The sequence below is a fragment of the Callospermophilus lateralis genome, unplaced genomic scaffold, assembly GCF_048772815.1.
Source record: "Callospermophilus lateralis isolate mCalLat2 unplaced genomic scaffold, mCalLat2.hap1 Scaffold_101, whole genome shotgun sequence".
NCBI classification, from domain to species: domain Eukaryota; kingdom Metazoa; phylum Chordata; class Mammalia; order Rodentia; family Sciuridae; genus Callospermophilus; species Callospermophilus lateralis.
The window spans coordinates 2,975,239-2,993,315 of NW_027510272.1; the positions used below are offsets into that span (position 1 = coordinate 2,975,239).

The 18,077-nt window shown below is 41.5% G+C and overlaps 1 pseudogene; it reads right to left on the reverse strand.

Moving 5' to 3' along the window:
* LOC143639944 (CD44 antigen-like) overlaps positions 1-18,077 on the reverse strand; it is a 75,082-nt pseudogene that overhangs the window by 399 nt on the left and 56,606 nt on the right.

The window sequence follows — 18,077 nt, forward strand, 5'->3', positions numbered from 1 at the left end:
TTTATCTTATCAATTCTTAACAACCAGCATTTCTCAAAGTGAGGTCCCTGGACCAACAGCAAAAGCATCATTTTGGAACTTGTTAGAAATGGAAATTCTCAGTGAATCAGAAAACTCTAGGATTGGGGCCCAGGACCTGAGGTATAACAGTCTGTGGGGGCTTCTGATGCACGGACGAGTTGGAGAATCCGTGATCACCACTCTGGGAACCCAGTGATATTATTATCGTCCTGTCACAGAAAGAATTGGAGATCTGAATATTTAGTATTTTTCCCAAAATATTCAACAAGCGGTAAAAGAGTCAGGATTCAAACCCTGGTCGGTCTGACTCCCAAGCTCTAATTCTTCTCCCACCACACCATGCAATGGAAATGTTGCCTTTTGTGAACACTGCAGCAGTTCCTGAAGACTCAGGTGAACCGTCAACATGATGATTGTAAATCACTCTGATTTGTGTATTCAAGAAAGTCGCACCACTTCCTCTCCCCATCAACATTTCGTTGGCTTTGTCAGTGTTATTACTGCTTGCACAGAGAAGAATAAAACAACATTGTTCTAGAAATAGAGGCCATATTTTTGATTTTCCCTAACATTGGTTCACTCACGTATAATCCTGAGTAGAAGATAAATTATTTGCTGTTACTTTAAGGTTTCTTCATAACCTTACTTAAGACTCAAATGCAGAAGAAGGTTTTCTACAAATGAGCATGAGACTGTCCTGCTATTGTCATAGCGTTGCCTCACCCTCCCGGCTTGGTGCAGGGCTTCCTCTTTCCTGTAACATGATCACAGCTACAGACAGAGCAGTTAGAAAATGGTGCTTAATGGAAGCAAAGTTGCACAGTTTCACAACTACCAGGAGGGCGGGGAAGAGGAGAGAAGGATTAGCATTCGTTAAATACTTTCTGAACTCCAGACTCTTCGCAAATAATTATCCATGATCCTTATAATAGTCCCACAAAGCAGCAATCGTCCCCATTACACAGCAGTGGAAACTGGGGCCCAGAGAAGTTTAATAACTTTCTTGAGGTCACCTAAGGGATAAGACTGACAATGTCAATATTCAGATCTAGACTTTTATGACCAAAAGCCCAGCCCTGCTTGGCTCTTATCAGTGCTGCCAACCATCTGGATATCTGGAAACAGTATGAAGTCAGAATTGTTCACTTTGCCGCTGGATATTTGAGTTATAGAGACAAAGCCTCTATTATTCATGATCACAGGCCATTCCCTGTAGGACTGCCAAGGCTATAAACTTTAATCTCTTGTTTGGGGAAATAGAAATTATAACCCCTCCACAGGAGGTGGATCTTATATCCTCTGGCATGAGGTTTGGTGAAGGGTGGAGGGAAAGATGCTTTAACTACGGAGCACATTTACGAGGACAGGGAATGTGGATAAAGCCCACAGAGTAGGGTGCATGGTCAAGAGCAGGGTTTGGGAGGCTGGGCTGTGAAAGCTTGCACCTGTGTGACCTGGGGCTATTCAACCTCTCTGACCTTCAGTTTTGGGTACTTGTGAAATGAGGCAATTGAGAGTTATCAGCCTCACATGAGAATGGAGAGACCTTGACATAGATCCTGGTACTCAATAAAAGAGTCTATTATGGATATTATTTATTGCTTTTATGAACAATGTGGGTTGAGGACATTAAGCACTTAGACGGGTATCCGGAATACAGGAAGCGATCAAGAAGTGGCTGGCTGTAATTGCTGGCATAATGAGAGCCATGTGAAATGGACTAGACTGATTTCCTCTGGCTGCCTCATCCTACCATGTTTTGTGTACTATTAAAAGGGTTTAAAGGGCTACAACTTGACTGCCACTTGCATGATTCTAAATTCTCAGGTGTTCTTTGGAGGAAAGTTGCCTAATTAAAGTAATTTCTATTTGCCTGCCGGTGTATGGGTGAGCAGGGGAATGAAGTGGCATAGTGCTTTGTAAGCATAAAAACCAAAAATCTGTCTCTGCATGCAGGGGAGGGGACGAACGTTATTAATCTAAATGAAGCTGATATTGGAAGTAAATAGCACTTGACCTTAGAACACAGGAATACTACACTTGACCTCTGGCTGGCTCCTCTCCTCTTTGGATTTATATAACTCCATTATCTGTCTGAGCTCTTGGAGGAGGGTAAGATGATTCTTGTTAATAACTCAGTCCAATATTGAGTGATCTAGGTGCTTAATAAATAGTTTCAAAAGATAAGGGCTAAATTTTCCATTTTCCTTGGTTATAGGAATGAAGGAAGAACAGCAGCTGAAGAGACCTTAGGGATCATCCAGCTCAACTCCTTTTTATGTAAACTGGACACTAAGTCTAGAGGTCACGGGTATTGTCTAGAGTCACATTGCCAGAGTCACAGCTTAGACCTTATGACTCCCAAGGCTGGGGATCCTTGCTGACTTGTGTTTTGCCTTTGTCTTCTCTCATGGAAATGTCCCGCTGTGACCGAGCACAGTGACCACCAGATGAAGGGCTCACCAGGAGGGGGCAGGGCAGGCTGAATGGGCTTTAAAATACAGGTAACAAACTTTTAGGACATGGTGGAATTTATCTCAAAAGAGTTCTTCGGCAACTAACTTAACTGATTCACGTCTCTTCTACCTGAAAATCTTTAAAAGATATTTAGGAATTTATTTCACGTTGTTTAAGAACTGTACTATCTAACACAGTAGCCACCAGTCACAGGTGGCTATGTAAGTGTCAACTGAATTTAAATGAAAATGAGTAAAGTTTAAAATTATTATTTTATTTTTGGGAGGTACTGAGGATTGAACTCAGGGGCACTCGACAGGGTCTCACTGAGTTGCTTAGCACCTGGCTTTTGCTGAGGCTGGCTTTGAACTCACGATCCTCCTGCCTCAGTCGCCTGAGCCACTGGGATTAAAATTCACTACTTTGGTGGAACTAGCCATGTTTTAAGTGCTCATGAGCCACAGGTGGCTAGTGGCTATGGACAAACAGTACAGATGCAGCACGTGTCCATCACTCAGAAAGAGTTATTGAACAGCACTGTTGTAGACAGCAGGATCCCAGCAAGCTAGACAGTGGAAACAGACCAGGAAGACATTTCTAAATCACGGAGATTTATGGAGGGGACCTACCAAGAAGAGGGTGGGTAACTGCCTTCTGGGTTCACAGAAAACATGATTATTCCCATAAGAGCAGAGACCTGCGGAGGTCTTTTCTGCACAATCAGCCTAGAAATGTCCTTAAATCCCTCCTGTCTTGGAAAATCTTCTCTGACAATGTCCTCGGTCTTTTTCCCCTCTTCAGACACATTGGAAAAATTCTTTAAGGGAAAGATGCCTGCAGGCTGCTTCTCTTGGACTTCATCCAATATCTCCCACCCCAATTGACTCCTGAAATGGTGTGCTCTTAGTGGGGGTGAATCAAGTCCATTTCCCCTTGGGGAGCTGTCATTCATCGAGGCTGGTCTCCTAAAGAACATCAATGAAAGCAATTTTGGAAGATGGCGGGGGGTGGGGAAAATTGAAGAAGTCATGGAACATCCTACATCAGTGTCTCACAGAGTACTTTGTCATGGTCAATCCTGCACGTCAACATCAGCCACTAGCATCTTTCCTCTTTCAACCATAATCCCTATACAATGGCTGGCACTGATGGTGTTCTCCACAAATAAGAAGTGACTCAAATCTGACAGGCTTATACAGCCACTAAAACTCAAGATTCTTCTATGGAAGGAACAGCACTCTTCATTTTTTCTCTTCCTTCTCACCAGTGCTGATGGTCACGGGAGCCACCCAAAAGATATTTGCTGAGCTGGTCATGGTGGCACACACCTGTAATCTCAGCAGCTCAGGAGGCTGAGGCAGGAGGATCGAGAGTTCAAAGCCAGCCTCAGCAACTTAGCAAGGCCCTAAGCAACTCAGCGAAACTTTGTCTCTAAATCAAATATAAAAAAGGGCTGGGGATGTGTAGCTCAGTGATAAAGTGCCCCTGGGTTCAATGCCCGGTACCAAAATAAAATTAAAAAAGATGTTTGCTGAATGAATAAGTCTGCTTTGAGGTCCTATTTTCAACCAAACGTTCTTTGATGAAAATAGCATTCTGCATCACTCTTCAGTGTTAACACCCAAAGCAGAAAGGCCTCAGCCTTCTAACAGGATTCGAAATGGGCTGTTGGCTTTAGGAATGCAGTAAACATTCGGGGCCTGTGCAGCCGTTAACCATCCTTTAGCTGAGTGGCAAATCTGTTTTCAATTATCAAATCGGGACACAGTAATTTATGGCATCCACGCAGCTACTTTCCCAGTGAGATACTTGCTCTGCTGGGTTCTGTGTGTCCCTGTTTGCCTGTTGCTATGGTGACTGCTGGTCTTGGGGGGAGGGGACCCAGGACCATGAGGCCCTGTCCTCTCTGTTGCTGCTGACAAGACAGGGAGCTAACCCTCCAAGATGTACAGACCCCAGCTGCTCTTGGGGAGAGCTGAGCTGCTTCTCGGAGGGCTCCCCACGTCGACAGCATGCAGGCCAAGGTCTCCTTGGTGACATGTGCAAAACTTATGGACTGTACATGTGAGCATTAGGGGTACATTCTAGGGCCTGGGACAAAAGGACTAATTTCAAACAATGGGAAATTCATATTTAATTGAGCAAAAGTAATCCAAGGGAAGACAAGGAAGCTGGGGGGGAAGTATAAAGATTTTTTTTAATGGTTTCCCCAAGTCACATTATTTAGATTCATCTTTTTAAAAAATCCCTTTTTATTAATAGGAGCACATAGGTTTTTTAGACCCCTGGTTCTTGTTCTTTGTGTGATTTTTTTTTTTTTATGCTCTCAAAGGTATAGCGAGCAACACAGCTATTGACTTTAATATAGTACTTTTTTTTTTCTTTTTGGTGCTATGGATTGAACCCAGGGGCACCAAAATATACTACTTTTATTAACTTGTACCAGCATAAATTTGGTACTATTGATTTCTTCAGATAATTGGAGACTACAAAGGTTATGCACAATATGATATTAGTTGTTTATTGTTTTCTAAAAGTGAACAACCAAGAGTCTATAATTCCTCTCTAGGGCTTCTCCCAAACTAAGGGGCATTTTCTGGCCTGTGAGATGATTCAGAGGCACAATACAGGCAGCCCTACATGAAAATAAGATTCTCTTACTTTAGAAGCAATCCCGGGGGACATCTACGAACGGTTTAATGTAAAAAAGGTTTCATAATGAGTCTTTAAAGAGTCTTGGGCAGAAAATTTCCACTTATATAAAAGTACACCTTTATTTTAAAGTCTGTCTGGTTAATGCTCATTTCCTCTGTTGCGAGAATTATTACTGTCCTTCTGTTCACCCTGGGTAGTGTTGTTTCTGGTCCAGCTTGTGGCTTAACTATGTGTATGTGCCATGCAAATAATCTTCAAACTGCTAAGCCCCGGTTGAGGTAGGAAGACAGGGGGGCCTCTAAGGACAGGCAAAGAGAACACTTGTCCATTCTCTCTAGGTCTTCTCTATCTTTATCCACTGGAGTGCTCTGTCTTTACCCACTCTCCTAAGGAAAGTTCTTTATTGTTCCATAGATCTCAATGTTAGCAAGTTTTCCTAGGCTATAACCTGAATTCTTGTAACTGCAGCTTCCAGAAAATAGAAAACATTATTACAAAAAAAAAACACAAGACACAAAAAACCCTTCAGGCAAGGGTTCTGGAAGGTTCCATGGGCCTCAGGCTAAAGATCCCTAAATCTTTCCATATTTTATGGATCCTCAAAGCACTTAATAAATGTTTATTTAACAAATCAATGAGTGAATCTATACTTCGTTGTTCATTCCCTATGAGCTATTTCATAACTTTTATGAGAGAGAGTCTTCATTGGATTTAACTCTGCAAAAATTAAGAACCATGAGATTCAACCACCATTTAAAAGTGGGGGTCCAACTAATCACAAATGCCTCCTTTCTCTAAAGAATGGGACAGAAGGGTTTCTTAAACTGTGCCATGCCCACCAAGCCCTGGGATCTTGTTAAAGCCCAAACTGTAAAACAGGTGGAACTGAGATTCTGCATTTCTAACAAGCTCCCAGGAAGCCAAGGCTGCTGCTCACAGGAACTACACTCCGAGCAGCAAGGACATAAAGCCTCAGTTTAAATGATGCCTCCCCCAAGTCGCAGGCCCCAAGGGGCAGCCTCTTACCTTTTCCGACTGTTGACAGCAATGCAGACTGCAAGAATCAAAGCCAGGGCCAAGAGGGAGGCAAAGATGATGAGCCACTCTGGTGTGAAGGAACCAAAGGACACGTGTGAGCTTTGGAAATGTACTTTGTAAAACCAAAAATGCAGTTTAAAAATCAACCTGTTTCAAGTAAGAACCACAGTCAGCACCGAGAGCCCTCCAACCAAAAGGTCCAGCCACCAGGCAGGTCATTGTAAAATAAGAATTTTTCTGTACTGCTGTCCAACAGGCCTCCTGAATGAATCTTTTATCATCAGTCAGCATTTTCAAGTCCTACCATGAGAAATCTCTTTCCAAAAACACCTAGGGTGACTTGTTGAGACTTGTAGATGTCTTTGGTGCAGTATTATTAAATAGGTTAAAGGAAATTTATGCTTCTTTTGAAAGAAACATTCTAAACAAAATGAAGATCACATTCTAGTGAGTGTGGCAAAGGACCCTGCTCAGGAGGTAGAAAGTGGGTGAATCTGTGTACACGTAATGAAGGTCATTTGTCTCCATTTGCAAGAGTTTTCAAAATATTCATGCTTTCAATCCCATAGTTATACTTCCTGGAACTTATAGAATCTCAAAATTAGCTGTAAAGATGCACTTTACTGTGCTGTTTCTAATATTAAAAGTTGGGAACAACCCAATATCCAATGGTAGGGGATTGGTTAAATAAATTAGGATATATCCATTGTATATATCCAAAAAGAAAATAGTAAACTATGTGAAAAAGCTGTGGTCAACCACCAGGAATGGTTGACCAGACTGCACATACCATACAGTTCTATTTTTGTACATAAATTACATTGAAAGACAACAGGAAGAATACAGATGAAAATAGTAACCATGGAGCTTCTGAATGGTGAGATATTTTCATCCATTTGTTTAGTTATATTTTTGAAAACCTCTTTGATACTATGTATGACTGTGCCCTATTGAAATACTATACACTTGTTTTAAGATCAGGCTTTGATAGGATTAAGATAGGACTTGGAAAGTGGAAGTTTTATATGTTTGCAATGAACCAGGGTTTGAGAAAGAAGAAAGATGTAAAGTCATTCATTGTCCACTTTCTTGAGAAGTCTTGGTTTCCTCCTATTTCCTGCTGGGTACCACCTTTGGCTCATCTTAAGTAGTGAGGAGGCTGACGGGAGTGTACTATTTCTCCAGCCTACCCTGCACCTTGGCCCTGGTCTCCAGTCCTGAGATGTTCCATATTCACTCTCACTTGAGTTGGGAAGATGCCTACTGCCAATCACAGTTCCTGCATTTCCCTTTTCCTTCCCTTTCCTCCCTTGCAGCCCATCCCCTCTCTCCAGAGGCTCTGCCTTCAAGTGTGCTCAGACAAGCTGAGGCAGAGGAGCCAGGCATACACCACATTCTTCTCTTTCCCCATTGGTGGCTCAGTTTGGAGCCCTCCAAAGAGGGGAGAATTAAAAGGGTAATTTACAATGCTGGGAGAGCCCTTCCCTTCTGTAATCGCCCTTTACCAATGGTCAGTTCTGATCCTGAGCCAAATAAAGAACTGGCTTCAGATGTCTCAAATCTTGACATTCTTAAAAGTCAGTGTTCACCCCCCTCACTACTTGAACATGGAATATTTTCTGAAGTTTTTTTTTTTTTTTTTTTGACTGGATCAGTGGATTGACCCTCATGAAAAAAGTAATGAAGGAAAAAGATATTTTTTCTCCACCCAACACAGATGGTCCTTATGTCTCCTCCTTATTTGCAATGCAAAAAAAATCCAGCCCAAGAAATAAAGGGGACAGTGGGTGGTAACAGGAAGGTCCTAGGAGAGCTCGGGTAATCACTCATTTGTGAAGAAAACTTTAGTAAATAACATAGCACTTCTCTGAGACAGGCCAGGGGATCTGAATGTGAGCTCAGCCCACCTAGGTGACCCAGGGGACCAAGGAAACATGAGTGTTCCATCCTTTTCTTCCAAGAAGCATGGTACTCTCATTCATTCTTAAACATTCAAAGAGAAGCCATCAGGTTCAGGGGACCTTAATTTAGGAGAATGGGCATTTGATTGGTTTTCTTCTTCTTCCTGGAACATTCTGAGAAACTTTCTTTGAATTTTTTTTTTTTTTTTGCTTCAACTGTGAAACTCACCTGGAATGTGGGGTTTCCTTATAGGTCCAGAAGTCGTGGTTGCCCCACCTTCTTGATTCCCACTTAAATGTCCTAAGGGGAAAAGCAACAAGATCTCTTAGCTCAAGTTTGGAATGCGCAACTAGGAGTTCTTTCCAGAGCAACACGTGGGGCCAAGTTCCAAGGTCTGCATCACTAAGAAACTATTTATAGATTGAAGCCACAGACATTTATGGTGTTATATAAAAAACATTGCAAGAAAATCCACCCCCCTCAAGAGTTCCATGCAATTAAGGGGAAGGCTCAGAAACGTTATTTTGTGTCAAGGAACATGAAAATTCTTAGAAGCTGTGTGGTGCAGTGGTTAAGGCTTTGGGCTCTAGCTGGGCAGCCTTGGATTCCAGTCCTACATCTGCCTCTTGCTAACAATGTGGGCTGGGTCAAATTACCCTCCTTAAGTCTTGGTTTTCTCACTTATGAAATGGGGATGATAATAATAGAATCTACTTAATCATCATTTCACAGAGACTTAAAGAACTATGCAGTCATGGTGGTTGTGTGTAATTATTAATCTCTATGTTTAATTTAGGACCTTGCTCCTCCAAGTTTGGCCCCTAGGCTGGCAGCATAGCCATCACTTGGGAGCTCACCAGGAATGCAGAATGTCAGGCCTTCCTACAAACCTACCGAAGCAGAGTCTTCATTTTAACAAGATCTCTAGGGGATGCAATGGTCAATTCTGGTCCTGAGCCAAATAAAGAATTGGCTTCAGATGTCTCAAATCTTGACACTCTTAAAAGTCAGGTGTCCACCCCTCTCACTGCTTACACATGTAATATCCAAACTGAATCTAAAGATCACCTCTAATATCATCACAGAAGCCAAAACAAACACCAAATAATAAGGATTTGGGAGCAGTGACCTTTTCTGTCAATGAAAAATCACCCTAGTAGATTCCTTACCCATGTATTGGTGGAACATACCTTTGTTGGAAAAAATGAACATTTCCTACTACTAAATATAGTAATAATAAGAAAATGATCCCAAAGTCCCAAATGGGAGGGAAGCATTTGCAAGACATACAATCCACAAGTCAAAACAATAGGTGGTTTATCAAAATGAGAACGGTATCATATTAAAATTAAAACAACAACAACAACCAAACCACTGTAAGACACCTTGCTAAGAGACTTACCTAAATTAAAGCTTCATAAATTTTGTGTGTTTGTTTATGCCTTTTGATGCTTCCTATGCTACCTGAGAGCAAAACTTGAAATGTCCTACTACAAATGTCCTCTAGCAAATGGGAACCTGCCATAATCTACCGAAGGCCCCTGAGGAGAGAAAACTCAGATGTTTAGCCAGTCAGCAGATTTAGACAGCAGGGGACTGCTGTCTTAGCTTTTCTTAGAGAGTCAGACTTTGGAATATGCAGAACAGACCCTGAAATATTGATTACAATGATTATTTGGGGTAGGAAGATTCCTGTTTATATAATTCGAAGTTTTTGTTAAAACTCATAATAGAGCAAATTCTTACCAGATGTCTTACTGTTTCAACATACTCCAGCCCATTTTTGACAATGGCCTTTTACTCCACAAACCTCAAAAGTGTCCAAAGCACTTACCCTAAGTGCCTGCCAGGGTCCTTGGTCATTGGCAGGTCTTCACCTGCACAAGTCGTGGGATAGTGGCCATCTAAGTTGGAGATCTTTGGCCTTGGAAACCACCTAAGGTACAGTCACTCTCTCTGGTCATTTTTTTTTTCTGACTCACAGCAGCCTTTGATATTTGAAAGGGAGACCATTAATAGATGATAATCTCTTTATTTTGATTTTCCAAAAAGTGCTCCCAGCAAGGAAAGATCTGGGTGTGTACACAACAACATGAAACCTCCTGTTTGAACAATAGACACCTGCACAGGAGCCAAAAAAAAGACCAGCTCCCGCCCACCAGTTTCTCACTTTAGGCAAAAGCTGAAGAGGATCGACAAGAGACAGCAGGCTCTCCTGAGTTAGAGAGGTCCACAAATCCATCAAGGTTGGGACTGGCAGGGAGAGCAAGTTCTGCAAAGAGGGGCACCGGGCACCCTTGTTGGGAGGTGAGACCCAACCTGTGACATGGGCAGAGAGCCTTCATTTGGCTTCAGCTGTGAGAAAGGCAGTGGAGGATAGAGATTCTCAAACTTTGACTTCTACACAAACCACCTGGAGGGTGTTAAAATGCAAATGCTAATCCAATCTGTCTGCGTTGGCCAGAGATGCTGCATTTCTAGCCAGCTCTTCAGTGGTGTCTCTGCTGCGGGTCCAAGGACCACATTTCAGAGTAGCTGGAGTCTTTTGGTTTCAAAGAGCAGGACTTTTAATAATAACACCCTACTGTTTCCAAAATACTTGCACATTCCTGACACCTTGTGCTCCTCGTAAAAACTCTAGGGGGTAACCGAGGCTGGTTGGTCTGCTCTGCTCTTTACTAATAAGGATCTGAGGCTGGGAAAGGTCAAGGGCCCTACCCAAGGAATCTTCAACTTCTGTCTCGACTTCAGAAGTATTTCAAATGAGCCCTACATTCCCATGCTCTTCCATAAAGGGTTATTATCAAAGCCACCATGTAACTATCCATTTTCAGATTGGCTTTAAATCTGTAGGCAATCCTTGCCCCAACTTGGGCATGAAGGGGAGGATGATAATTTACATGGATTAACTGGTTTGTGTGAGGTCACCTGGATTTGCAGTGCTAACGGGGAACCACAGTAGGCAGCAATGGCAGAGCCTCTCACTAGCCCCAGCATGAGAGATCAGCTGCCCCATGTCAAACTTTTGCTGCCGGAAGTACTGTTTTCAGGGATGAGATCTGAGAGCAAACAGGAATCTATTTAATAATGTGTGTCTGGCAGTAACTATGGTCGTAATGGGTTGCTTTCTCTAGATTGTGCTTATGAGAGGCAGTGCATCTCTGGGTTTTACACCTGACTCTGTCACTCAATGGACATGCCAATTTGGCCAGGTTACTTACTTACCTTCGTTTCCTCATCTGGAACATGGGAATAAAAAATGGTCCTTATATACGACAGGATTTGCAGTCTAATTAAATGAATCAATATTAGATGAACTTTGAATTTGATAATTACTGATAATTATTGCCCTATAGAAATAGAAGAAATAGCAGTCGCATATGGTATAACCTCTGAAGTGTTTTGAACAACGCTGCTAACACTCAGTAAACTCTTAAATGCTAGCCATTGTATCATGTGACTTTAAATCAATGCCCTGTGACAAATTATCGAAAATTTATTAGTTAGGAAACTGAATCTCCAACCCTTTGTGTATCTTTCTTGGTTAATGTGTAGAGGAACTGGGATCAGGATATTCCTCTTTCAGACTCACACTCTTAGTCATTCTGGCAGATGGCAAATGTTAACAAGCAGCCCTGCTTGAATTCTTGCTGATCCTTTCAGATGGAAGACTTGCCTCTAGAGCAGTAGTTCTCAAAGTGTGGTCCCTGTCCCAGAAGCATCAGCATTACCAGGGAATTTATTAGAAGTACAAATACTTGGGCTGCACCCCAGACCTACTGAATCAGAAACTTTCAGGGTGGGGCCCGAGCAATGTGACTTCACTCACCCTCCCCGCGATTGTAATGCCTGCTAAAAATGTGTGAACAACTTCTCTGGAGACACTGACTCACACTTCATTGGTAATCTTCAGGTTCAACGATTATAACAGTAAACGACTACAGCAGTTTCAAACTCACCAGCCGATCCAGATCCATGTGTGGTATGGGACCTCCCACCTGCGTCTTGGTCTCCTGTCATGGGCAATGATGGAAGGTCAGTATGGAGTACTTGCATTTTCACACAACCCGTCACTTTTTGGCTTTAAATCTGTAGGCGATCCTTTCCCCAACATTGCAAATCCCAGAATTAAGGGAGCTGATGTAGCATAGGTCCTCATGGATGACCCTAGGAGATGTGCTTTTGGTAGAAATCCAAGAATGGTGGCAAAGAACTCTCCCATAAAAATACTATGCCCTCACAGGTCTGAGGTTGGAACTGGACATTGTGTATTTTAAATAAAGACAGTAAAATTTGGATTATGAGACTTCTGATCACTGTGTACTCTGGCTCAGGGCATGGAACACTTAAAGAGATTTCTTGAAGGCAGGAAATGAGTTAAAATTAAAAAATCTTGTGATGGAAAGATTTAAAGATTCAAAAAGAAAAGCCATCCACCTATTTAGGGGAAAGGGAATAAAAAAAGTGAAAAAAGAAATTGTGAGATGATAACATGTGAACAATGTGTATCCAGGTATTAGAATTATTTCTTAATGATTTTCCAAAAATCAAGACTATATTTTCAATACCAATAGTTGATATAATCCCATCTTCTCAAACATCCATTACTATGAAGCTTAATCTTAGACCAACTCAAGAATTGCTAAAATCTGAATCTACAGGTCAAATCCCGGATTTAGCCTATGGGAATTCACTGTCTTCTTCACCCCACAACAACACCACATTTCAAAAAAAAAAAATACTAATCATACTAGAATCTTGTTTTTGAAAAAATCACAAAATGGTTTCATAAAGTGGATGTAGTCATCCATTGAGAAGGTACCTGGAAAGAAAACAGTAACCTGATCATCTTCATTTCCCTGATGAGGAAAGGTGATCACCCTCATAATTATATTTGAGAGATTGCTTTGCTCCTTGGTTGATGGTTAGAATAACAGATGGCAGCACTTGCTGAAATGCCCCATTGTAATCCCCGATACCAAAAGCACCACCACTATCACCAAAACCATCACCAGCACTGCCACCATGGTTCTGAATGTGTTAGTTCCTAGCCATAAACATAGAGACTGAGAAAAATGTATGGGCAGAAATACACTTGGATGAGTGTTTGAATGAAAACCAAGGATGGAAATCAGACTATTCACTAATCATTTACTCCACGGGGAACCATGAAAAGTCTGTCATATGGTTACATTTGTACACTCCACAGAAGGGATTAGTACCTGGGAATACAGATTGTATAGAAGGCCTTTTATCTCCATGGTTTTGTAAACCTTATAGGATACTGTAACTATTAAAATTGCTGTTTAAAATTTAAATCCATTAGGTTGCACAACAGGCCTTATTTTGCCAAGAGAAACTAAGCAATACTCTTTTTTTTTGTACTAGGGATTATACTCAGGGGCATTCAACGACTGAGCCACATCCCCAGCCCTATTTTGTATTTTATTTAGAGACAGGGTCTCACTGAGTTGCTTAGCGCCTCGCTTTTGCCAAGGCTGACTTTGAATTCATGATCCTCCTGTCTTGGCCTCCAGAGCTGCTGAGATTACAGGGGTACTCCCAGCTGGCAGTACTCATAACATTCACATCTCTAACAATGGTTCTTGGAGTTTTTAGCAAGGAAGAATAGAACCGTGCTAAATGGAAAAACAAACAAACAAACAAAAAAAAAAAAAAAACAAGAAATGTGAGGGGGCTCTGTCCTGCCAGTATTGCTGAGGTCAGTATTTTTTAAACTATTTTCTTTGAAATCCTGGCGTGGGCAGCCCAAAAGACAGGCCAAACAAGTGACCTTCTAGAATTTCTTTTCCTACATCAGGCATAGCATCACACAGCCACCTGTTTTATGTATTAGGTTTCATATTTTTTTTCTTCTTTTGGGAGGAAGGGTTGTGGAGGGAGGGTCTCTGTTATTAAAAAAAAACATATATTTAAATTCACTAATTTTTAATATGTTAATGAGCCATAAGAAGTACTCAAATGGCTGATACTAGGAAGAGGGAATTTGTTTTTAGTTTCCTAGCTAGAGTGAATGTTTTCTAGTTCCCCCCTTTTTACTGTGAATTTCTTAATGCACAGTGAGAAACAAACAAAAGAATAATTAGAGAACTGCTTATTTGAGAAGAAGAGTCTCATTCCAAGTGCATATCAGACTTAATTGAATAAGTCATTTCTATGCCATTACAATAAAAGAAGTAGTTTCTATTCATTAATAGTAGATTGGATCATGAAGCTTTTAGTGCATCATAACTAGAAGAGATTAGCCACCAGCCCATCACCAAAGGTAAAATTGATCAATCCATCACCAATAAAAGATAATAAAGGAAATTACTCACACATTTGGGTAAACTATAGTAAATAGGCAGCATATATTAGTTGAATCAAATGAAATTGCCAATATTCAATTATTTCCACAAAACCATTAATTTCATATGGTTCAACTTGATAGATCACCAGATGAAGAAGAAGACAAAGAAAGAAATCTCACCATAACAACCAAGTCACACACACACACACACACACAAAATGGAAAGTGCACTGGCAAATGGAAGCATTATTTTTATCCTAAATAAACCTGAGTTTACTGATGGTAGAGTTGATGTCCAGGATGAAAGTTACAAAGTTGCCTAATCACAGCCTACACAGAAAATAGCCCTTTAATAGGAAAAAAGTGCATGTGATTTCTCTCTGTAAAGAAAGCAAACCAGATAACAAGTGGCCAAATTACCTGGTAAAGAGCCATCAACATTAGAGGTGAAATCTCCAACAGGAACTTCAGTAACTCCAAAGACCCCAGGCTGAGCAGGGGTCACTGGGATGCGGGTCCTGTTTTCCCTTGTGTGTGGGTAGTGGGAGGTTTTACCTTCCAATTAGGTAGTTGAGTCTTCAGGAGGATGTCCACCTCTTCTTCCACCTCTGCCATCATTCCTATCTGTGTGGAGGTGGAATCAATGAAAACCCCACATGGGTAAGATCACCACCCTCCACGTGCTTTTTTTCATAGCATGCGATTGCTACAAAAGCCTTCCTCTTGTTATCCAAGAACAAAAGCAAAAGACAGGGAAGTTGGTCACACTCTTGAACAAAACTGATATTTCTCAATAGATGCCACCTGGACGGCACTCAACAGAAGTGATTCTACTACCCAGAAGAAGCATTTGTTGAAACATCTGCCTGAGCTGTTAAGGTAAGGCTTAGGCCAAGACAGCTGTGGCCTTGAAGTCAGCTCAGGTACTAGACAATTTTGCACTCTTTCTCAGTGGAATCCACCTTCAAAGATATAGAAGGAACACCGCATTGAAAAGCAAAGTGTGAAAGATAAAATTATGCTGCCTGCAAGTGAAATAGAAAACGCAAGGTTTCAAAGACCTAAGGCTGCTAACTTAACTCTTCCTTCCCTTTCCAGGAGGCCACAGCTTCATGGTCACCAGCACCACAGAGTTGCGTTCCAGAGGTCAAATGGCAAAATAATGTTGTTAATGTAAAGAACGTAAAGTGATAGAATTAGACTTTTACAGCAATTGCAAATAGTAAGGAAGCAATACATTGTTTTTAAACCAAGTCACCAACTCTAGAGCTTCAGAAGTATGGCCTTAGAGATTAAGCAACACAGTTTACATTTAATGTACAATGGCTTCTAAGAGGTCTACAGAGCAGAAAATGCATAGACCACCATCAGATGCACCTTTTGATCAAAAGAAGCAGTGTAGCAACAGCCAGCTGAGGTCCCTCCACCAAAGACATTGAAAAAAGCACATTTAAAATAGTGATTTTTATCAATAGCTGAAGCCAGCTGAGCTTTATAATCCTTACTGCTAGATGTGATAGTAGAAACAGTTGTTTCCTCTATATCTTCTTCCAGTTCTCCATGTGACGTAGAGAAGCTCTGGGAATGACTGTGCTCTGTTTCAATGAGGGATGAAGCCAGTGTTATTTTGAACCGTAATACAAGCACTCTGAGATCTGCTAACAGGAAGGGTCTATGCACAGGTGCATGAGGAGGACGAGATATGCCACACCGCATGGAGAAATATGCAGAAGAATTCCATTTTGTCTCTACTTTCTTCCCCTTTGTCTCTGGGTACAGCCCATCAAGGTCAAGTGCCAAGGTGAAGCCTGAACCAGAACTCCCCACCCACCATGCATCAGCCCAGTTCCCACTACAGCATGGCACCCAGACCCTCAAGAAAACCAGAGAACACGGAGACATGGAAAAGAAATATTTAAATTTTAGTGTTCCTATCAGTAGTCAAAAGCATCTAATTGAGGGTCAACAAACATGACTGTAGGAAAAAAATAACACTGTGTAGGATACCTGTAACCACAGAAGAGAAAAGATACCATTTAGGATGACCTGCTTGAGTAACTCAAATCAAATTTATACAAGGAAAACATAACTCCCTTCTAAAAACCATTAAGTGAAAGATACCATTTCATTCTATTATTGGTTTTTTGATCTTGTCTGTGGACAGGGATTCTCATCACTGCACCAAGGAAATGGTTCCCTGGGCAAACACAGGACCCTCAGTGTTCTGAGGTTGAACCATTGCCCATAACTGAAATCACTTTGAGTGTTTTGAATTCATTTCATTTGCATTCTTCTAGGAAAGGTACTGACCTTTGAGTTGAAGGTGCAAGCACTCCATAAAACACACCCATCAGTCGTGACCACCACCAAATAAACATTACCAAGAGACAGACATCCACCAAATCCCAAACCCAACATCAGGACAAAAGCCAGAAGAAACATAAAATGGAAATACAAGCTCTTCATTGGCAGAAGCCAGTTCATAGGCTTATTTACCAGCTCCTTTGATGCTTCACACTGTGCTATTTATATGGCCAACAATCAAACACATGCTTGCTGATCTTTTGCTGGGCCTCAAGGGCTCATATAAAAGACTCTCCCCATTATGAGTAGCAAGCAGTAAAATGAGACCCTCTCAATTCTGAATTTCCTTCATATTCTGCCAAGGAATTATGAATGACTTCAGCCTGATCTCTAAGATTTGCCTGTACATATGGTGAAAAATAAGGCTACTTGAAGTTTAATGCTGCTTCCTACCAAATGCTTAGTGATAAAAAAAGGGGGGCATTGGCAAATGTTCCTTTCTTTTGTCCAGGTCCTCGGGGGACCCTGCCACCTTTGTCAATTGTCCACAATGTGCCTTGCCCTCCTCTGTGGATTAAAGTGATTTCCCACCTCTCTCTGACGATCTGGCTCCCCAAAATGTCTTTTCACAACCATGAAAGCAATCTGTCTGCCTCTACTGAAGCAAGGCTGAGAGTTCAAGGAGGTGGTCAGTTAAAACAAAGAGAAACCTCTGTCCTCTCTGAGGTCTTGGGTGTCCCTAATATGAGTACTTAGAATGCATTTGGTAATCCATTTTTATCTTCTTCCTTCCTTTCTGATCTTTCCTTTCTCTTTTGTTCTTTCTTCCTCCCTTTCTCTCCTTCCTTTTTATTTTCCCTCTTTCTTCCTCTTTTCCTTCCTTCCTTTATTTCCCCCCCCCCTTCAGAAAGTCATTGAATCTGGAAGGCACCAAGAATGAAGGTAACGCCAGGTTTCAACAACCCACAAGAAATATAGACAATGAAGATAGCATAACACCCTGGGGTGAGCAGAGCCACGTAGCAAAAACAAAAAAAAACAAAAAATGCACAATTCCACCACCAAACACTGCATCTTGACCAACATGGGAAAGAGCCGAAGCAGGAAGAGAGGTCAACAAACAAGGCTGAGTGTCATCATCCTTACGAGTTGTCACTGAAATAGGTCCTGTCCCGTTGATGTCTTCCACCAAATCTGTGTTTGGATCGGCAGGAGGCTGAAGCATTGTACTATGACTGGAGTCCACATCTGAAGGAATTAAATCAGTGTTATTGCTTTATTTCCTAAACCACCGCTTAAGGGTCATTTATGTTCTGTAGCCAAGTTCGTTTTATATTTGAAACCGGTCGGAGGAAAGAAAGCACATAACTGATTTCAGAGCTCCAGAGTG